This window comes from Capsicum annuum, chromosome 5 (assembly GCF_002878395.1).
Source record: "Capsicum annuum cultivar UCD-10X-F1 chromosome 5, UCD10Xv1.1, whole genome shotgun sequence".
NCBI classification, from domain to species: domain Eukaryota; kingdom Viridiplantae; phylum Streptophyta; class Magnoliopsida; order Solanales; family Solanaceae; genus Capsicum; species Capsicum annuum.
The window spans coordinates 106043575-106067819 of NC_061115.1; the positions used below are offsets into that span (position 1 = coordinate 106043575).

At 36.8% G+C, this 24245-nt stretch overlaps 1 pseudogene; it reads right to left on the reverse strand.

Moving 5' to 3' along the window:
• LOC107871903 overlaps positions 1–24245 on the reverse strand; it is a 79902-nt pseudogene that overhangs the window by 13310 nt on the left and 42347 nt on the right.

Below are 24245 nucleotides of genomic sequence, written 5' to 3' on the forward strand. Positions count from 1 at the left end.
TGGGTGCGTTTTGAAGGGATTGGGATTTATCTTAAGGACTCTTCGTAGACAAGATAAGAATATTCCAGATACTTCCTGCATCCCACTCTTTAATTAAGGTGGGATAAGTGATCCCATAATATCATTAAAGACTTGGGGATAAAGTCGTTTAAATAATTAGAATAGTTATTTGACAATTATATTAGTTATTTTAGTAATTTTGTATAATTGTCAAATAATTTTTTACAGTTGTTGAACAATCGTGCAAAGTTATTGGAATGAAAATATTTTAAAAAAACTGAAATTTTTTTGTCTCTTTCACCTAATTTTTAAAATTTGAATGACTTCACTTAATTGGGAAACATGTTTGTCCCTTTTAATTCAAGATCCCGCATCGGAGACATTACTCGGACAGTAGTGTTTGTGTCACAATTTCAAAAAAAAAAAAATCAACCTCAAAAAGACACTGATATGACAAGCGTAGCTGTTGATTAATAAACTGGACATCACATCCCGTGCAAGCACGGTCTAATATATATTAATTTTTATCTCATTTTATATGACATCCATGAAATTTGGGGAGTTGATTTATACGATTTTAAATATTTTATGTTGCTAAATATTTTTTTTGTAATTGGTAATTACTATAATTTGTGTAAAGTTGTTAATTAATTTTTTTATAGTTGTTAATTTTATTAAGTTGTTAATTATTGTTATTTATATTATGTTTCAACTGGCATTGATAGAATTTGTCATTTGAAAAGCACTCAATTTTTTATATGTCTTTTAAAAGTATATATTTTATGTTGTTAATTATTATGATTTGTAATACTTACATATATATATATATATGAAATGGTTTACTTTTTTAATTATTGTGATTTATAATACTGCTTACTTAGTAGGCGTTTAATCGTGAATATTATTCATAATATTTTAAAATATATTTTTACTTTATTTTGAAATACTTGTTTGGCCATAAATATTTTTGAAAAATGTGTTCACAATATTTGAATTTTTGAAGAACAACTCAAGGAGTGTTTTTATTATTTTTGGATTTATTTTTATATTTTTTAATTTTTAAAAAAAAATTATTTAAAATTTTTATTTTCATAAAATAACTCAATTTTCATAATTTTTCAATTTTTATTTTTTTTAACATCAGAAATATCTCATTCCAAATACTATGGCTAAACACAACTCAAACTTTTTTTTCAACTTTAAGAATATCATATAAAATGGATATATTTTTAATTTTTATGGTCAAATGCATCCTTTTTAATCATATAATAGATTAAAAATAAAATAAACAAATGGGGCAAACCAATTTAGTAGATACCAGTTTCTTCACTCTTATCATCGTCAAATAAAAGTAGGTCCAATCTCAACAAAGTCCAACTATTTTATTCACCCAACAACTTGCTTCACCAACATTCTAATTATTAAAAAAGAAATCAAAGAATGAGATCTAAAAGTTAGTGAATATGCACTTGTTCATGTCTTTCTTGAATCGCTGCATAGTTAGTTGAATCTTAAAAAAATCAACTGTAAATGCGAAATGAAGAATTTGGCATGCATTAAAATTTGTTGTAAAATAAATTATTGGACAACAAATTCAAAGGTTGGTGGATCCATTATATATGATGTACAAAAATTTGATTTAGTCAAAATTCAGAAGGTATGTTGTTGTTGTTGCATGTACTATTACAGCCATGGTGAATGTGTTGTCTCCTTTGCGTTGATTTTACTAATCTGATCCTTAAAATTGAATCTTTATGCATTAAAAAGGATATAGGGTTTTAGATCATCCCATTTGCTTGTTCTCGGCATTGAATCCAGAAAATTTTTTTTGCAATAATTGAGATTGTTGTTGAAATGGAAAAATACTCTGCAAGAGGTCTTGTGGTGGTAGTAATTATTATGATATGACACTATGGTGTTTGTGAATTTTGAGATGTAGCCTTTTTGAAACCTTCATTGCAACCGAGGACTGAAGACATAGCGGGGTTTTTTTTCTTTTGCCCTAATTTTACTCATGTGAGCGTCAGATTTAAAAGTTTCATTTCATCAACATCTCTACCACTATCTATGCTGGTGTTGAATCCTTAAAGAGTTTTTTACGTTGATTGAGATTGTTGTGAAAGGACAAAAATGTCCTTAGAGGGTTGTGTGGCGACCAAAATATGTGAAATGACAAGATTGTCCTCAGCCTAAGCTGACAAGACAACGGTCTCCTGCTTGCTTTAGGCCCCTTATATATATGTAAAACACTATTTGATCAAGTTAATTTTTTGGGGAAAACGGTCAAATCATATTAGGAATAAGTTTAAATATACTTTTCCCTATACTTTTGATCCAAATATATCTTTTTTGTAATATTTTAGGTGTAAATATATCCATGTATTATTAGAAATAGGTTTAAACATACTTCTTGTTATGATTATACTCCTCCTGATATATATTGGGTCCACATATATTTTTAATTTAAATGTCACGACCCGAGGCTACCCCCTAATCGCAACAATGGTGCTTACGGTCACAAGCGACCACTTGCTAATCCATGAGTTGGTACCTGCTGTGAGCATTGAGTAAACTGATAAATAAAGATATATGCAGAAATAACTATTAATGCCATAAGGTTTTAAAGACTAAAAATATAACTGAATCTACAAGTCTGAAAACATCTGTGAAAATACTGAAATCCAACTTATAACACTAATAAGCTAACTGATTGTCTGAATGTCTAAAAAGCCTCTAAAACTGATTGACTGTGGAGTAGATGGGAAAAACCCCCAACTAACTCCAACCGACTGAAATAGAGGAATACTAAAATAACTGAATGAAGGATAAACTTGTCCTCGAAAAATGAGGACTCACCACAGCTGTTGTTGCTGTAATGCTAAGCTATCTAAGTGCGGTCAGGAAACTTAGCGTCCGAACCTATGATATAAGACATCATAGTGTGAAGAAAGTATGCGATCAGTACTTTATTGTACTGGTATATGAGATGAGGTTTGGCTGAAATGCATGGGTTAACTGTGCATGAGATAATGACTAACCGAATAGCATGAAATAACTGAGTATGCATGCATGAAATAGCTAAGAAAAATACATAAGAGCTGTAAAATTTGAGAATGCATGATCAAGAATATATTATTTCTTAGATAATCTGTAAGCTGAAATACTGAAATCTAATAACTAAATTACTGGTAATTTGTGTGCTTTGGTCAAGCAAACCTAAACTAAATTCTATACTGAATACTGAACTAAGACTATGGGAGGTATCATCTAACCGACATGCCCCAATCTGAACTAAGCAGGGTCCAACCTGTAACCCCAGTTGGAAGGGTGTCAGTACCGTACTACCGGTTCTAACATATGGCTATGTGGATCCACTATTCTGATGTCCCGAAGGACCAGGGTGTTAAGCCTAAATTAACGGGTGACCCCTGAGAAGAAGTCAAGCCTAAACTGATGAGTGACTCCTCAAAGAAAGTCAAGCCTAAACTGATGGGTGACTCCTCATATCCTACGCTGGCTACATAGTTTTGGAATGCAGGAACCGCTACTAATGACTCTGCCTAACTGACGGGGAAGTCGTCATCCCTGTATTCACTTGGTGCTAAATCCTACTTCCAACTAAATAACACTGATTACTGAACTGAACTAAGTTTAACTGAGCAAACAACTGATAATGATAGCTAATTGAATGACAATGCTCATGGTTTATCTGAAACCACACTAAATATACTAAAATTATGTAAATAGCTAAGTATCGGTTGTTCATAAGCCTCCAGCACTGAATGGAAATAACAATAAGGACGTATAAAAGCTTTGATACTATAATAGGGGATCATTGTTCAAAACCCAATCATTTAGACATTTCATCAAACACATGGAAGTCGTGAACTTAAACATGAGAATGGGTAAAGTATGTGATTGAAAACATAGTTATAATACTAAAACCATGAATTAGGTATTTAACATGAGGATTTCAATACTCAAATCGTATGAGGGATCATTCCATCAAAAAACACTTGTAACATAACTTGTTATCAAAATTAATAACAACTTCATGGAGGCAATTCATCATAAACATGTAAAAACTGATAATTTGATATTACAAAGGGATTCTTGGACTCTATTGGTGAAATGGGCCCATGGATGAACATCAAACATACTTTAAGTCCTTAAGCTTGAAAGAGAAACACAATCTTGATGCTTTTCTTAAAAGTTCTTGGATTTGGAAATTTGATTTCTTGGTTTTCTTGAAGAGGAGGTAATTGAATTTGATGAACTTAGGGATGATTAGGGTTTCTTTGAGAGGAGAATTGGAGAAAATAGGCATACAATACCCTAATCGGCATTTTAATTCGTGTTTTTACGAATTGGATTGAGGGGAAAAGATAAAATTACCTTTCAGACATTTAAATTTGCAACTGGAATATGGATTAAAGACTCACTGTGATGCGGTGAAGGCTCCATCGCTATAACTACCACGACGCATCACTATCACGATGAGCTGGTGGAATTGAAATCCAAACACAACCCAATCCTCGGCCGAAGAATTCAAAACTTCCCCGAGACATGCTCTTTACACCCCTGAACATGAATTAACTAAAAAATCTACGTCTTGGGGTTGAGAAGACCAATTTAAAACTCCTTGAAGTTAAGAAGCCAAAAATATAACTAAGTCCCCAACACTTAGTGAAATTTTTAGGTTTTAAGTCTCTTATGCATACAACTAGGAGCTGAACTGAGCTAAGAATAATACGGGTTATTACAATATCTCCCCCTTGGGAACATTCGTCCTCAAATGAGACTAATTAACTGAGAATACTAGGGAAACTTAAATCACATACTTCAATGCATAACTGAAAACATGATTTCATGACTGAGCCTGAAACATGATACATGATTGAACTGAATTCGTAAATGTATACAAAGACATGAGAATGATTATATATTTGGGACTGAGATGAAAAAGAGCCAATCTAAGAAGAACTATTACCTTAAGCTGATTCTGAGTTGGCGGAGAAAAGGTGAGGGTACTTGGTACACATATTTGCTTCTGCTTCCCAAGTGGCTCCCTCAATGAACTGATTCTGCCAAAGAACTTTGACCAAGGGAACTTCTTTGTTTCTTAGCCTTCGAATCTGACGATCAAGGATCTCGACTGGGATTTCTTCGTAAGAAAGGCTATCCTGAACATCCACACTTTCTATCGGAATGACTATAGCTGGGTCACCAATACACTTCTTTAATAGAGAAACATAGAACACTAGATGCACTGATACCAAATCTGTAGAAAACTCAAGCTCATAAGCTACCTTTCCAAAACGGCTCAAGGTTCTGTAAGGTCCAATATATCAGGGACTAGGTTTTCCCTTCTTGCCAAATCTCTTCACTTCCCTCATGGTAGGATTTTTAAATATACCAAATCTCCAACTGTAAACTCAAGATCTCTCCTTCGCACATCTGCATACTATTTTTGTCAACTTTGGGCTATCTTAAGCCTCTCCCTAATCAACTGAACCTTCTCCACTGCATAAAAAACCGAATCTAGTCCTATAAAAAAAGCCTCACCTATCTCAAACCAACTAGTAGGAGATCTATATCTTCTCCCATAGAGAGCCTCAAACGGAGCCGTCTGAAAACTGGAGTTATAACTGTTACTATAGGCAAACTCGATCAAAGGTAAGTGGTCATCCCAACTACCTTAAAGTCAAGAATGCACGTCCTCAATATATCCTCTAGGATCTGAATGGTCCTCTCTGCCTGACCATCTATCTGCAGATGAAAAGATGTACTGAGATGAAATTGGGTACCATGACCCTTCTGAAAATCTCTCCAAAAGTGAGAGGTAAACTGAGTACCTCTATCTAAAATGATAGACAATGAGACTCCATGTAACCTAACCAACTCTCTACTATAGAGTTAGGCGTAATCCTTGGCTGAATAAGAAGTATGAACTAGCAAGAAATGAGATGGTTTGGTCATTCTATCTACAATTACCCATATCGAATCATGCTGATGACGCGTACAAGGAAAACCCATCACAAAACATATAAAATACAAGAAAGACCACGGAAGGAATAAAAACTACACAAAATAGTCCACAAATTGATAGCAATCGAAGGACCCCTTTAAGTGCTAGTTTTGGCCAACAACAAGAACACAAGTGTCATGAGTTTACAAGGTGTTTTAACACCAAAACAACAACAATACAACAAGAACAAGATGAACAAAATAAACACAAGATCCGAATTCAATAAGAATAAAAGATTACAAGATACAAACACTAACACAATTGCAAGAAAGGTACAGATAGTTAGTAAGACTAGATTATTACAAAGATTAGGAACTAAAGAGTATATTAAACTCAAAAACCCCTAATGAATGTAAAAAAAAACACCACACTCTTACGGTGACCATCAAGGGAATCAACTGATCTTAAGATCCACCGTTTTCAAGCAAAGAACAATATTGGCTTTTCCAAGCCCTAAACTACAATGGCTAATCCAAGCCCTAACTAAGAACTATACTAAGGTGGTCTACTCTCAAGAGAGAGGATTTTCAATGTCTCATATTTTCATCATAAAACAACTAATAAGAGAAGACCTAAAATATCCTATTTATAGTATATTACAAAGGGAGACAAAATGACTACACTACCCTTAATGATAGGGGTGGCCATAGAGTGTATTTTGGAAAAAATGAAGTGATCAAAATATCCTCAATAAAGATAACCCAAAACTGTGAGCCATTAAGTGTCCAAAGTTGTGAGTCCTCAAGTCTTCAATGCTCCAAGTAATCTTTCTCTCATGGCCTTGATGTATAGTATGCTCAATGGTAGGCTCAAAACGGGTCCTCCATTCATGTTCTCGTATCCTCGAGGTGACCAAGTTTTGAGACTCTATGTGTTGGCCTCCAAAGATGTCATCAAAAAATAAGATGACCATTTTTCTCGTATCATCCTCCCCTTTTTGAGAAGGATTCGACCTCAAATCCAAACCTTGCAAAACCAAAGAAAGAACAAAAAAATACAAACTCCTCATGGCATGAAGGTTAGAGTTAGCATAACAAATCTTCTTAACATGCCAAGGTTGCACATATTTACAATATAATGAAGGATCATTTGAATTAGATATCAAAAACTTAATGAAAGATGTATAGAGGATTTGGTTATGGGATTCACCAAAAGTGACACTTTGCTTGTCATGTAGACCAAGCAACAAGTTGGGTGCACTAACATCACCACTTCTATATTTGGCACCGGGGTCAAACGGGAAGAGTGACCATAAACACGGGTCTAGACAACACTCTTCTTTCCCGTGGTCTCCACCCAAACTAAACGACATATCTCTATAATAGCATACATATCATTCAAAGTGAATAAAGAGTAGAAAAAGGTATCACTCAAGTCGACTTCTACTAAGGTATCCTTATGTGTGTACTCACTACTAGTTTCCCAATCATCACCATGAGTACTCTCAGCAGTGAAGTCACACAAAGTAGAAGTTGAAGTAGTTTTCAAGACCACACATTCCTTGCCCTTAAAAGTACTCTCATCTTCCAAGAAGAGATTTCCATCTTTAGGAGGAATGTTGTCACACCATAGTGGGTTAGCATATAGGCTATAGCTTCCAAGGCAAGCTATGCCATCATTTTCACCACTAGGTCTATTAGGAGTATTTATATCATCTTCAAACAAGACATTATACCTAAAGAGAGCATGATCTATTTCATGAGCAGATTCGGAACAAACACGTTCATCACTCTCTAAAAGATCAATATCAAGTTTCAAATAGATTTCAAGCACAAGATTATCCCAAGAATAGCTCTCGGGTTCACTGCCATTTTGTTGACCAATATTTTCAAATACTTAACTCACTTGAGTTCTATTAAGCACATCATACATAACCTCAAGTGGCAAAAAAGTTTCACACATAAGTTGATCAACACCAATTACTAGGTGACGATGTACTTTTTTTTAACATATTGGCTTCAACACTACGTGGACATAAATTTCTTTTATAAGAAAATTCAATTTCGTTATCAATAAGAACAACTAGTGTATCCACATTCACAATATGTACATCATCAACAAGAGGTAAAGAATCATTAGACTCACAAGTAAGTAAGCTACAACTCATACTCAATGAGCTACTAGCCATACAATTATCATTCACATGCACCAAAGTGTCAGAGTTAGCTATTTTACCTTGATGTTCTTGAGTAGACTCTCCTTTGACATGTTGTGAAGGTCCTTCACAAACTTGGCAGCAAATCAGTATTTTTCTCCTTCGGTTGCCATGTCGGTACCTACATAAATATCCTTAGAAACAGAAGGATAAACAATGTTAGCTCAGTTTGGTGGCAATCCCCTTATTTCGCTCCATACAACCTCTCCTTTTTCCACTTTTGAATTACTACCTTACCCACTCTTACTCCTCTTAATATTTTGTCTCTCATCATTATTCGGATTGGAGAAGGTGAGGACTTTTTTTTGTGTCCCGAGAAGAATGTACGTTATGAGGTAATTTCCTCATCGGCTCTTACAATATTAGGATAATTTTACACATTTGGAACTTTATGTTGTGCAATCCAATCGGCACCCAAGCTCATATGACCGTAGGTTAAAGAAAAAATACTGCACCATACCTCCTCATGGTAATCAAATTGGGAGAAGACAACCCTCACCTTCTTGTTAACCTTAAACCCATCCAAGAAGTATGGAACAAGTAAAGGCTCCCTGAAATAACCCCAAGTAGTCAACTATGGATAGAAAGATATAGTTTTTATAGAACTTATCATTTAACACAACGAGGCATCCCAGTATCCCATAAATGATCACCTTTCTAGAGTGAACACTCCTTCTTGGATTAATATTGTAAGGCACATGATTACCCATCAGTTTTGGAGATGCATATCCTCTTCTTCTCGTGGGACAACCTCTACTATAGCTAGGATAACCATTCACATCATGTCAATCTTGACAAGAAATACTACAAGGTGAAGAAAATAATTTTTCACACTCCTCACGTGTACTCTCTTCAATGCTCTCATATGCTTTGCGAATGAAAAAGTTATACCTAACACTAAATCTAGGTTTGGAGTGGGAAGTGTAAGACTCCTCACATGCCCCAATGTCATCATAAGAACTATCAAGAGGTCCAACATCATCTCTAAATTCACCATAAGTACTAGGTACTTTATTTCCCTCATTTTCTCCCCTTAAATTGTGTCCTTCAAATCTTCCCAAGTTTTGATCATGGCTATTTTCATAGCCTCCGTAATCTCTCTCAACTTCATAGCTGTAAAACCCCTCATTACAATCATAGTCTTTCATGTTGTTGTAACACCCCAATTTTCTGAACCGAAATGCTACACGGTGCTTAAGACCCTGAGGGACTACAAGCTAACCCATGATTGATATTTGTACCTGTATACTGCAATTCATGACATAATAATGCGGAAAATATGCACAATAGGCCATAAGGTTTAACTGAAATAATATAATATCTATATGGGCAAAAAATAACCAAAACAAATAAAAACTGAATCTGAAAGCTAAATCTGAGGGTAAATTCAAAAGCCTCTAAGTACTGTCTGAAATAAGGAGTTGAAGGAACATATCTGCAACTAACTCCGTAAAACTAAACTGAAGAAATAAATGAATAAATCAAATAATGTCGTCCTCGAATGAAGAGGACTCACTACAACTCTGTATGCTAAATGCGACTGCTATTGCTGGTCTGGGATTTATGCCTCTGAACCTATGGTGTAATATGAAAAGAAAGCACCATAGCGCAAATGTATTAGTACAACTGGAGTACAGAGTATACGAGTGAGATAGGCTAATGCAAAAGTTTTGCATGCATGAATAATACTACTGACTGACTAATATGAACATAAGAGCATAAACATACATACATAGTAACTAAGATCGTGAGTACGTAATGGCTAAATCTGTATGCTAATACATGGCTGGAATCGTAGTTCTGATAACATGGATGACTATATCTAAAAGCCCTAAATCTGGTTGAACTCTTAGATTTCCATGCTATAACTCAATTTGACCGTATCTAACAGTCCTGGTATACTGATATCCGAAGAATTATTTGAGTTCTTTTACTGAAACTGATATTAAAACTATGGGAGATAGTTGTTTAATCGACTTGCCTCATGTATGCCATTATGGCTAAGCTGGGGTCCAATCTTTGCCCCGACTGGAGGGGTGTCAATACCGCGCCACTGGTAAGGACAGTTGTGAGTGACCCTTATCTGGCCGGTACTCAAAGTGAGAATGGTGAGAACCTAAACTGACAGGTTAAGCCACCTCATCAACCCTAATCTGACAGGTTAAGATGTCTCAACCTATGCTGGCTACGTAGTTCCGGAACACAAGAATGACTGTTAAGAATCATACCCTAAATTGATAGGTGAGTTTCCATTCTTAGGTTCACTCGGTGCTAACTTCTACTCCCATCCGAAAGGACAGAACATGATTCGACTAATTATACATGGACTGAATAACTAACATGCGTTAACTAATGGAGTAGTATTATTATCTGACAGTTAACTGAGAGCATGAGATTTCTGATGTTTCCTGAGTCACATGACTGACTGATTTCTATTTCTGGAAGCTTGACTGAGTTTATCATGACAACATGACATGGCTCTAGTCACACATTTATATTTTTTTGGTTCGAATACCCCCAGGACTCGATAGAAGGAAACTGACACACATGACATGACTTGATCACAAGATTGGATTCCACAATTCGCTATATCATAAGTAGGGGATAGTATACTTCAGGTATTTAATTAATACCTCAAACATGGTAGGGAAAGCATGGATATAATTTGCACATAAAATTCATATTTCCATCATCATACATGCTTCATGCCATCACCATAAGAATACATAAATAGCATGGGCATTCATATTGAAGTGTATCGCTAACATGGACTTGTCATTTAGATATCATGAAATTATATAAATATGAACTTCTAACATCCTAGGCATTTTATCAAACACCTTACATGCATTCTTTAAGGCATAGGTGGATTTCATACTTGCATTAGTTCAACCCACCCAAAGTTCATGATTTTCTACCAACAATCACATATATTCCATGTAAACATCCTTAGATATCATCTTGAAACTTGAACAACAATCGTCAATATGTATATACTCATATCACCATAAAAAGTTTACAAAATAATATTTAAAACATGGTTCTTGAGCTCTATGAATGGATTGGATCCATAGATGAACAATACGCATACCTTATAAAGGAAACCTTGATGATTTGCTGGAGAGTTCTTGGATTGGGAAACTTAATTCTAAATTATCTTGGAAAAAGGCTTGAATCTTGCTTTTGAGAGATGAGTTTGATGGAAACCCTAATCTTGTAGTTGAGAGCATAAAAAGGGTTTTTAAGATGCTTAACTGAAGAAAAATGGGAAAAATTATGCCTCTTTAGGGTTATAAGTCGTGGAAGGTGAAATAAATGATCAGAATACCCTTTTTAAATAAATTCCTAGTTGCTGAAAATCATAGCTGACGACATTTGTGACAAGGCATCAAAAATGTGACAGGTCATCAAAAATGTCATCACATAGAAGCTGGGTTCTGCCTAAGTCTGAGGACCTTCGTGATAGGGCGTCACAAGTGTGGTAATCTACCATGAATGTCGTCACTTAGAAGCTGGTTTCTGCCTAAGGCTGACGACCTTCATGATAAGGCGTCATAAGTTTGGTAAGCTACCATGAATTTTATCACTTAGGAGCTGGTTTCTGCCTAAGGTTGACGACCTTCGTGATAGGGCATCACAAATGTGGTAAGCTACCGCGAATGTCGTCACACTGTTTCTAGCCTGACATACTGGAGTAAAATAGGAATAACTCTTTGCTCCGATATCGAATTTAGGCAAAATTGGTATCATTGGAAATCTAATTCAATTATCTATTTGTTGATAGGTCATGAGATAAAAAATTCCATGTATAATGAGAGATATGCTCGTTTGAAGTTGACTATACCAATATCCTTCTCAAGAATTCAATCGGTAAGGAATGTTTTGATTCGTCTGATAGCTGGGAGTTATTTGTAGCCTTAATATATATCTAACCTACTCATAAAACTATAAAAGAACCATGATGTACTATGCATGAGCTTAGTACATGGCTCTAATATTGGTTTTATTTTTTGGGGTATTATAATATCTCCCTCTTGGAAACATTCGTCCTCAAATGATGACTGCTTGAGAGGGGAGAAAAAATAAAATAATGCATACACTGATCATGCTCAACTGGCATATGATTTTAGGACTAAATTGAATTCTAAACTGAATATAGCCTAACTGAACATGCATATCTGATGCATGACTGATAAGCTGAACTCATGAATGCATGATAAACTATGCACTGATACTTGGTACCAATTTTATACTGGAATTTTGAACATGTAACTGAATAAGCTTAAGGAAAATGGTTACCTCGAGCTAAGTGTGAATTAGCGGAGAAAAGATGAGGGTACTTGGTTTGCATTTCTGCTTCTGCTTCCCAAGTAGCTCCCTCCATAGACTGATTCCGCCAAAGAGCCTTAACTAGAGGGACTTCGTTGTTCCTTAGCCTACGAGTCTGATAGTCGAGAATTTTGACTGGAATCTCTTCATAAGAGAGGTTATTTTGAATGTCAACACTCTAAATAGGGACTACAACTACTGGATCACCTATGCACTTCTTGAGCAAAGAGACAGGGAAGACTAGATGAACTGAGGCTAGATCTAAAGGCAATTCGAGCTAATAGGCTACCTTGCCGAAGCGATTAAGAATCCTGAAGGGATCGACATATCGGGGACTAAGCTTTCCCTTATTTTCGAGTCTCTTTACTCCCTTTATAGGAAAGATCTTGAGATAGACATAATCTTCGACCTCAAATTTGAGATCCTTTCTATGAGTATCCGCATAAGACTTCTGTCAGCTTTGAGCAGCCCGAAGTCTTTCTCTGATCAGCTGAACTTTCTCTAAGGCATCGAATACTAAGTCAGGCCCTATGACTGTGATCTCACTAACTTCTAACCAACCGATCGGAGACCTACATCTCCTACCATAGAGAACTTCGAATGGAGCTATCTGAATACTGGAGTGATAGCTGTTGTTATATGCAAACTCAATCAAAGACAAGTGGTCATCCCAGCTTCCCTTGAAATCAATTGCACACTCCCTTATCATATCTTCTATAGTCTAAATGGTCCTTTGTACTTGACCATCTGTCTGAGGATGAAACGTTATACTGAGATGAACTTGGGTACCAAGACTCTTTTGGAATGCTTTCCAGAAGTGAGAGATGAACTGGGTACCTCTGTCTGAGATAATAGATAGTGGAATACTGTGTAATCTGACCAACTCTCTGATATAGAGTTTGGCATAATCCTCGGCTGAGTAAGAGGTACGAACTGGAAGGAAATGAGCTGACTTGGTCATTCTGTCTACAATGACCCAAACTGAATCATGCTGATGACATGTTCTAGGCAAACCCATCACGAAGTCCATGTTTACTTCTTCCCACTTCCAAGTAGGAATAGTGAACTCTTGCATGGAACCACTAGGTTTCTGATGCTCTATCTTAACCTACTGACATGTAGAGCACTTAGCCACAAACTCTGCAACGTCCCTCTTCATCCCATTCTACCAATAGATCTCCCGCAAGTCGCGGTACATCTTAGTGGCCCCTGGATGAATAGAATATCGCGCATCATGCGCTTCTATTAGAATTTGATGCCTTAAGTCATCTACACCGGGAACACGCAGACGATCCTGACAATGAAGAACACTATCTCCCCCTTAGGAGAATACCTCTACTTCCTGACTCTGAACTGACTCTTTTAGATTGACAAGGCTAGGATCCTTGTCTTGCTTCTCTTTCACCTCAGAAACTTGAGATGACTCTGAACTACTCTGAACATATACACTCCCCTCTGAAGAGTCAACTAAGCGAACGCCTAGTCGGGCAACCTGATGAATCTCCTAAGCTAATTTCTTCTTATTGTCCTCAACATGGGAAACACTACACAGACTGAGTGCGTCGGACACTACATTGGCTTTGCTAGGATGATAAAAGACACTCATGTCATAATCATTCAAGAGCTCTAACTGCCTTCTCTGAAGAAGATTGAGATCTTTCTAGGAAAAGACATACTGAAGGCTCTTATGATATGTGAAGACATCTACATGAACACCGTATAGATAATGCCTCCAAATCATAGGCAAAGACAACTGCTGCTAACTCAAGGTCATGAGTAGGATAATTCTTCTCATGGGGCTTTAACTATTTGGAGGCGTAGGCTATGACTCTACCATGCTGCATGATGACACAACCTAAACCTACTCTGGATGCATAACAATATACTATGAATCCATCGGAACCGTCGGGAAGTGCTAAAACTGGAGCTGAGGTGAGTCGAGTCTTCAACTCCTAAAAACTCTTCTCGCAAGGTTTTGACCACTGAAACTTGACCTTCTTCTGATTCAATCTGGACATAGGAGATGTAATAGAAGAAAATCCCTTGACAAATCATTGGTAATAGCCAGCCAAACCTAAAAAACTCTTGATATCTGATGGAGACACAGGGCAAGGCCAATTTTTTACCGCATTGGTTTTCTGAGGATCTACTCTAATGCCATCACCGTAGATAATATGGCCAAGGAATGCTACTAATCTTAGCCAAAATTTGCACTTACTGAATTTGACAAATAACTGGTGATCCCTGAGAGTCTGAAGAACAATTATGAGATGATATGAATGATCATGCTCTGTGCGAGAATAGACCAAAATATCATCTATGAAGACTATGACGAATGTGTCCAAGTACTGCTTGAACAACTGGTTCATCAAGTCCATGAAAGCTGCAGGGGCATTGGTAAGACCAAAGGACATGACTAGAAATTCAAAGTGACCATACCGAGTATGAAAAGCTGTCTTCGGAATGTAACATTCTCTAACTCTGAGCTGATGATAGCTTGATCTGAGGTCTATCTTGGAGAAATAACTGGCACCCTGAAGTTTGTCAAACAAGTCGTCTATCCTAGGAAGCAGATACTTGTTCTTGACCGTGATTTTGTTGAGTTGACTGTAATCAATATACATTCTGAGAGAACTATCTTTCTTGAGCACGAATAAGTCTGACACACCCTATGGGGATACACTGGGCCCGATGAATCACTAATCTAAGAGATCCTTCAACTAATCTTTTAGTTCCTTAAATTCTGCTGGTGCCATTCCTTATGGCAGAATAGAAACAGGCTGCGTATCCGGGAAAGGTTTATGCCGAAGTCTATTTCCCTTTCGGGAGGAATGCCTGGAAGATCTTTGGAAAAAACGTCTGAATATTCATTTACCACTGGGACTTATTTGAGACTGGGAGATTTGGAATTGGAATCCTTAACATACACGAGATGATACATGTATACCTTAGAAATCATTTTCCTTGTCCGAAGGAAGGAAATAAGCTGACCCCTGAAAGACGAAGTTCTACCCTTCCACTCTAGGACGGGCCCATTTGGGAACTGAAACTGAACTATCCTATTTCTGTAGTCGACTATGGCATAGTAGGAATGAATCTAATCCAAGTCGAGAATGACATCAAAATTAGTCATTTCTAACTCGACTAAATCTTATGACGTGGATTTCTAAAATATCATAATCGGGCAGTTCCTATATACCCACCAAGCTATGATGGTTTTACCCACTGGGGTAGAGACTAAAAAGAGCTCTGCTAAAATTTTAGGACTGATTTCAAAATCGCCTGCTATGTATTGAGTGACAAAAGACAAGGATGAACCTGGGTATAACAAAGCATAAACATAAACATAAAAAATCTGTAACATACCAGTAACAACATCAGGAAAATTTTCCTGACCTGTCGGTTCTGAAGAGCATAATGTCTATTTGGGCGTTCCCCACTAGTAGCACTGGAAGTGGCACCCTGCTAGTTTGGACGACCAAATTGAGATGTGGAATGATTCTGCTGGCCCTGAGGGCCTGGCTGAGGACACTCCCTAATCCTGTGGCTTGGTTTACCACAACCAAAACAGATATCACTACCGGCTTTGCAAATACCTTTGTGGTTCTTACCATAAGTCTGACAAAGAAGGTTTGTTCAGGCACTGCTTACACTGCCCTGAGATTTAGAGCCTGGTGTTCTGTCTCTGTTGCCGTCCCTGAACTTTGGACTAGGGTACTAGCAGAGGAAGGGGCTGGAACTGCTGACTTAGGACAAAACTGTGACCGATTTCCTCCCTATGATTTGGGCTGAGAAAAACTGAAACTACTTGATTTTGCTCTCTTATTCTGCCTTTCTTTAGTCCTAACCTTCTGCTCCTCCATCTGCTGAGCATGGGTCATGAGTCTAGCTAAGGTCATATCACTATTCAGCATCACAGATCTACACTCATTCACCAAGCTATCGGTCACCCCTGACACGAACTTGCTCATCTTAGCCCTATTGTCTGCAACCACATGAGGGGCATACCTGGCCAGCTGAGTAAATTTGAGAGAATACTTCCTAACCGTCATATTTTCCTGCTTGAGGTTGATGAACTCAAGAACTTTGGCTTTCCCCAGCTCTTGGGGAAAGAATCTATCTAAGAAAACTATGATAAATTCCTTCCACCTAATGGGACCTGCGCCATCTACCCTCTCAAACTTCCACTATTTGTGTCAAGTGTGAGCCACATCTTTCAACTGATATGCGGCTAACTCAACACTCTGAATAGAAGTAACACTCATGATGTCAATGACCTTATGAACTTGGGTAATGAACTCCTAAGGGTTTTCATCAAACTTAGACCCATTAAAGATGGAGGGTTTATTCAGGTGAAGTCCCGAATCCTAGCTGCTGTGGAATTTGCCACTGGATTGGCCGGAATAGCTGGTGGCCTTTCATTTTGGGTAGCCACAGACTAAGCAAGTATGGTAAATACAATCCTGAACTCCGCATGAGAAACATGTTCTCCCAAAGGATCTTTGGGCCGAGGAGCTGGCTCATTTCTTCTCTTTGAAGACATGTTTCTGAAATAAGAGAAGGGCGGATTAGACTGAGAGACTGACTTGAAATTATGCTCACTAGTACGACATGAATACTGAAAGAAGGAAAACTGTTCCTAGAACATCTTATAGCCTCCTGCACATAAATATGGCGCACAACACACCCATGTACAAGACTCTACTAGATGCGGCTTTCAGACTTCCTAGGACTCTTTTGAACCTTAGGCTCTGATACCAAGTTTATAACGCCCTAATTTTCTAAATCGAAATGCTACATGGTTCTTATGACTCCGAGGGACTACAAGCTAACCCATGACTGATATCTGTACCTGTACAATACAATTCATGACATAATAATGCAGAAAATATGCACAATAGGCCATAAGGTTCAACTGAAATAATATAATATCCATATAGGCGAAAAATACCCAAAATAACTGAAAACTGAATCTGAAAGATAAATCTGAGCGTAAATCCAAAAGCCTCTAAGTACTGTCTGAAATAAGGAGTTGAAGGAACATGCCTCCAACTAACTCCGTAAAACTAAACAGAAGAAATAAATGAATAAATAAAATAATGTCGTCCTCGAATGAAGAGGACTCACTGCAACTCTGTATGCTGAATGCGGCTGCTACTGCTGGTCTGGGACTCGTGCCTTTGAACCTATGGTGTAACATGAAAAGAAAGCACCATAGCACAAATACGTCAGTACAACTGGAGTATTGAGTATATGAGTGAGTAGGCTAATACAAAGGGTTTACATGCATGAATAATACTACTGACTGACTGATTGAACGTAAGAGCACAAACATACATACATATATAGTAACTAAACTGACAGGTTAAGCCACCTCATCAACCCTAATCTGACAGGTTAAGATGTCTCAACCTATGCTGGCTATGTAGTTCCAGAACACAAGAATGACTGTTAAGAATCATACCCTAAATTGATAGGTGAGTTTCCATCCTTAGGTTCACTCGGTGCTAACTTCTATTCCCATCCAAAGGGATTGAACATGATTTAACTGACTGTACATGGACTGAATAACTGACATGCGTTGACTGATGGAGTAGTGCTATTATCTGAGAGTTAACTGAGAGCATGAGATTTATGATGTTTCCTGAGTCACATGACTGACTAATTTCTATTGATTATAGCTTGACTGAGTTTATCGTGACAACATGACATGGCTCTAGGCACACAACTATATTTTTTGGGTACGAATACCCCCAGGACTCGATAGAAGGAAACTGACACATATGACGTGACTTGATCATAAGATTGGAGTCCACAATTCGCTATATCATAAGTATGGGATAGTATACTTCATGTATTTAATCAACACCTCAAACATGGTAGGGAAAGCATGGATATAATTCTCACATAAAATTCATATTTCCATCGTCATACATGCTTCACGCCATCACCATAAGAATACATAAATAACATGGGCATTCATATTGAAGTGTATTGCTAACATGGACTTTTTATTTAGATATCATAAAATCATATAAATATGAACTTCTAACATCCTAGGCATTTTCTCAAACACCTTACATGCATTCTTTAAGGCATAGGTGGATTTCATACTTGCATTAGTTCAACCTAACCAAAGTTCATGATTGTCAACCAACAATCACATATATTCCATGAAAACATCCTTAGATATCATCTTGAAACTTGAACAATAGTCGTCAACATGTACATACTAATATCACCACAAAAAGTTTACAAAATAATATTTAAATTATAGTTCTTGATCTCTATGAATGGATTGGATCCATAGATGAACACTATGCATACCTTATAAAGGAAACTTTGATGATTTGCTGGAGAGTTCTTGGATTGGGAAACTTAATTCTCAATTATCTTGGAAAAAAGCTTGAATCTTGCTTTTGAGAGATTAGTTTGATGGAAACCCTAATATTGTGGTTGAGAGCATAAGAGAGGGTTTTTGAGATGCTTAACTGAAGAAAAATGGGAAAAATTACGCCTCTTTAGAGTTATAAGTCGTGAAAGGTGAAGGAAATGACCAAAATACCCTTATGAAATAAATTCCCAGTTGCTGAAAATCATATCTGACGACATTTGTGACAAGGCATCAAAAATGTGACAGGCCATCAAAAATGTTGTCACACAAAAGATGGATTCTGCCTAAGGCTGACGACCTTCGTGATAGGGCATCACAAGTATGGTAAGCTACTACAAATGTTGTCACTTAGGAGCTAGTTTCTACCTAAGGCTGACGACCTTCGTGATAGGGCGTCACAAATATGGTAAGCTACTGCGAATGTCGTCACACTGTTTCCAGCCTGACATGCTGGAGTAAAATAGGAATAACTCTTTGCTCCGATATCGAATTTAGGCGAAATTGGTATTGTTAGAAAGTTAATTCAATTATATATTTGTTGATAGGTCGTGAGCTCAAAAATTCCAAGTATAATGAGAGATATGATCGTTTGACGTTTACTATACCAATATCCTTCTCAAGAATTCAATCGGTAAGGAATGTTTTGATTTGTCTGATAGCTGGGAGTTATTTGAAGCCTTAATATACATCTAACCTACTCATAAAACTATAAAAGAACCATGATAGACTATGCATGAGCTTGGTACATGGCTCTAATATTGGTTTGGATTTTTCGGGGTATTACAGTTATAGTCACAATAATCCATGTCTATCGAAGACATGTTACCCTTCTATCTCCTTTGTACCTACACAATGAACAAACAAGATTAGTAGTAAAGATTCTCACTAATACTCCTATACACTCACCTTTGTGATTCCCACTTTATACTCCAGTAGTCAATAGGATATCAATTCTACTTGGCGAACGAAACGGATTCTTGTTTGATCAACTCAAGACATAAAAATAAAATTTACTTACGAACTTGAAACAAAGAAGTTACTACGAGTTAAAAATGAGAAAAGCATAAAAATATCAAAGACACGAAAGAAACAGATACAAAAATTAATTTACAACTTAGTAGGTATTTACTAGTTGCCAATTAGTATAAGAATGAACAAAATGAAACTAAGAATCAATAACAAGAAACTAAGAATCCAAGATTTTGAGCCAAAAGTTTTAGTATTGTATGGAATTTGGTGATGTGGCGGTCTAAGATTGGTTGCGGTTTTTTGAAAGGTTCTTATTTTTCCCAACTTTGAAATTTTGGTTTGAATTTCGGTTCTTGAAGTGGTTTACCCGCCCTTGGAGAAGACAACAATAACATTGGAGCCCTTTTCACCTTTCAAAAAGGTTTGAATTGTCTTACATCTTTTAGGCAAGACACCTTTTTGATGGGTTGTGGGGTTTTTCTCTTTTGGACACCTAGGAAAGTGGTCTTTCTTTCTTTTGGTAACTAGTCTTTTTGGTAGATCTTTTGTCTCCCTTCTTTTTTTGTAGATTTTTGGGGACTAGTTTCTAGACAAACACAAGGGATTCTTTTCCCACTACTTGGGTTGGATCAAACAACACTATTAAAGAGTCTTCTTGCAATTATACATGAATATTGGTCTAAAACAACAAGAACATTCAGTAGGAGTTTGAATACCAAGTCTCAAGTTGAGCTCCAAGAACCAACAACACCTTTTTCAAACTTAAAACCCACAACAAAATACCAACAACACGAGTTCAAACCACACCTTCAAATTTTAGTCTATAACAACTCTAAAATGCACCAACAATGTTAAAGTTTGGAACCGCAACAACAATACCAACAAGAATCGTTTAAGCTCAACTTGGATCTTGACTCAATGGTATTAGTGAAGAAAGAATTTAAAAAATGAAACAACAAAAAAAGTAAAAATACACCTATATCTAGACTCAAACTCGGTCAAGATAACTACAATTACAACAACACAATTTCAGCCAAGACACAAAAATGGATAGATTTGCTTCTTTTTTATTTTTTAGTTTTCTAACACCTTTTTTCTATTTTCAAGTTTACGAGCCCAAGATTTATCTTGTGGGAATAATATCAAGCCATGCTCTGATACCAAATGATACAAGAAAGACCACGAAGGGCACAAAAACTACACAAAATAGTCCATAAATTGAGAGCAATCCGAGGACCCCTTTGAGTGCTAGTTTCGGTCAACAACAACTACACAAGTATCATGAGTTGCCAAGGTGTTTTAACACCAAAAAAGCAAAAATACAACAAGCAAAAGATAAACACAATGAACACAAGATTTGGATTCAACAAGAACAAATGATTACAAGATACAAACACTAACACAATTGCAAGAAAGATAAATATAGATAGTGAGACATAGATTATTACAAAGATTTGGAACTAAAGAGTATATTAAACTCAAAAACACCTAATGAATATAACAACAACACCATACTCTTACGGTGACTGCCAAGGGAATCAACTCACCTCAAGATCCACTGTTTCCAAGCAAAGAACAATATTGGCTTTTCTAAGCCCTAAACTACAATGGCTAATCTAAGCCCTAACTAAGAACTGCACTAAGGTGGTCTACTCTCAAGAGAGAGGATTTTCAATGTCTCTTATTTTTATCATTAAACAACCAATAAGAGAGGACCTAAAATGTCCTATTTATAGTATATTATAAAAGGAGACAAAATAACTACACTATCCTTAATGATAGAGGCGGTCATGGAGTGCATTTTGGGCAAAGTGAAATAACCAAAATGTCCTCAATGAAGATGACCCAAAACCATAAGCCATTAAGTGTCCAAAGTCGTGAGTCCTCAAGTCCTCAATGCTCCAAGCAATCTTTCACTCATGGGCTTGATGTATAGTATGCTCAATGGTAGGCTCAAAACGGGTCCTTTATGCATGTTCTTGTATTCTTGAGGTGACCAAATCTTGAGCCTCTATGTGTTGGCCCCCCAAAGATATTATCAAAAGATAAGATGACCATATTTCCTGTATTAATATGTTCACCTCTTCCTATTTTTAAGTGGGAATACTGAACTCCTGCAATGTGCCACTAGGCCTCTGGTGCTCAACCTTAACCTGATGATAATTAGAGCAGTTAGCTACAAACTCTACTATATCTCTCTTCATATCGCTCCACCAATAAATTTCCTTCTAGTCACGGTATATCTTAGTGGATCCTGGGTGTAAAGAGTAATGCGCACCAGGAACTTCTGCCAAAATCCACTATCCTCAAACCATCAACACACTACACACACAACATACCCTAACATCTTAACACACCATCTCCCCCTTGGGAGAAAACCTCTATTTTATGATCTCTAACTGATTCCTTTAACTTAACTAAACTGGAATACCTATCTTGCTTCTCCTTCACTTCGACAACCAAAGAAGATTCCAAACTATTCTAAACCCAAGCACTACCTTCAGCTGAATCAACCAACTGAACCCTAATCTAGCAATATGATGAACCTCCTTGAGTAACTTCTTCTTATCATTCTCAACATGGGCAATGCTACCTATAGACAATCTACTAAGGGCATCTGCCACTACATTGGCTTAGCCCAGATGATACAACATACTTATATCATAATCTTTTAACAATTCTAATGACCTTCTCTGATACAAATTTAAATACTTCTACGAAAACATATACTACAAATTTTTGTGATTTGTGAACACACCAGCATGAATGCCATAAAGATAATGCCTCCAAATTTTTAAGGAAAAAGTAACTGCTGCCAACTCAAGATCATGGGTAGGGTAATTTCTTTCTAAGGGTTTAAGCTGTGTAGAGGCATAGGCTATGACCTTACCTTGTGCATCAATACACAACCAAGACCAACTCTGGAAGTATCAGAGTAAACAACAAACCCATCTAAACTATCTGGCACGGTCAAGATTGGGGTTGAGGTGAGTCGAGTTTTCAACTCCTGAAAACTCTTTTCACAAGAATCTGACTACTGAAATATGAATTTCTTCTAAGTCAATCAAGACATGGGGGATGCAATAGACAAAAACCTTTTAGCAAACCATCTGTAATAGCCAGCCAAACCCAAGAAACTCCTGATATTCGATGGAGAGATGGGTCTGGGCCAGTTTCTTACAGCTTTGGTCTTTTGAGTGTCAACTCTACTACCATTATCAAAAATAATATGGCTAAGAAAATCTACTAAACTTAGAAAAAACTCTCACTTACTGAATTTGGCGAATAACTAATGGGCTCTAAGAGTCTGTAATACAATTCTGAGATGGTCTTCATGATTATTTTCACTACGAGAGTAGACAAGAATATCATCAATAAGGACTATGACAAAAATATCTAAGTACTTCTTGAGCACTCTGTTCATCAAGTCCATGAAAGGTGCTGGGGCATTCATTAGTCCAAAATACATAACTAGAAATTCGAAGTGACCATATCAAGTTCTGAAGGTTGTCTTCAGAATGTTACATTCTCTACCTTTAAGCTGATAATAGCTAGATCTGAGGTCTATCTTAGAGTGGTCGAATAAGTCATCAATCCTGGGGAGTGGGTATTTATTCTTGATTATGACTTTGTAACGGTAATCGATGCACATTCTGAAAGAACTATTTTTCTTACACATAAAAAATATTGTAGCACCTCATGGAGAAATACTAAGCCTAATGAATCCCTTTCTAAGAGATATTTCAACTATTTTTTAACTCTTTTAGCTCAGCTGGAGCCATTTTATAGGGAAAAATAGAGATAGGCTGGGGATCTGGAAAGAGATTTATTCTGAAGTCAATTTTTTTTTGGAAAGGACTCCGGGAAGGTCTTCAGGGAACACATCTAGAAATTTCCTCACTACTGAAACTGACTTAAGATTTGGAGTCTTTAAACTAGAGTCTTTGACTCGAACGAGATGGTAAACACACCCCTTAGATATCATTTTTCTTGCCTTAAGATATGACACAATTTCCCCCCTAAGTACTACCCTTCCATTCAATAATTGGTTTATTAGGAAACTAAAACTGAATGACTCTATTTCTGCAATCAACTGAGGCATAACATGAGTGGAGCCAATCCATATTGAGAATGATATCAAAATCAGTCATCTCTAACTCCACAAGGTAAACTGAGGTGACTTTCTGGGATACTGTGATCGGACAGTTCCTGTATACCTGCCTGGCTATAATAGAGACACCAACTGGAGTAGACACTGAGAAGGATTTTTCTAAATATTCGGGACTGACACCAAAATTAACAGCTATATAGGGGGTGACAAAAAAAGGTAAAGCCCCTGGATCTAACAAAGCAAACACATGAAGATGAAA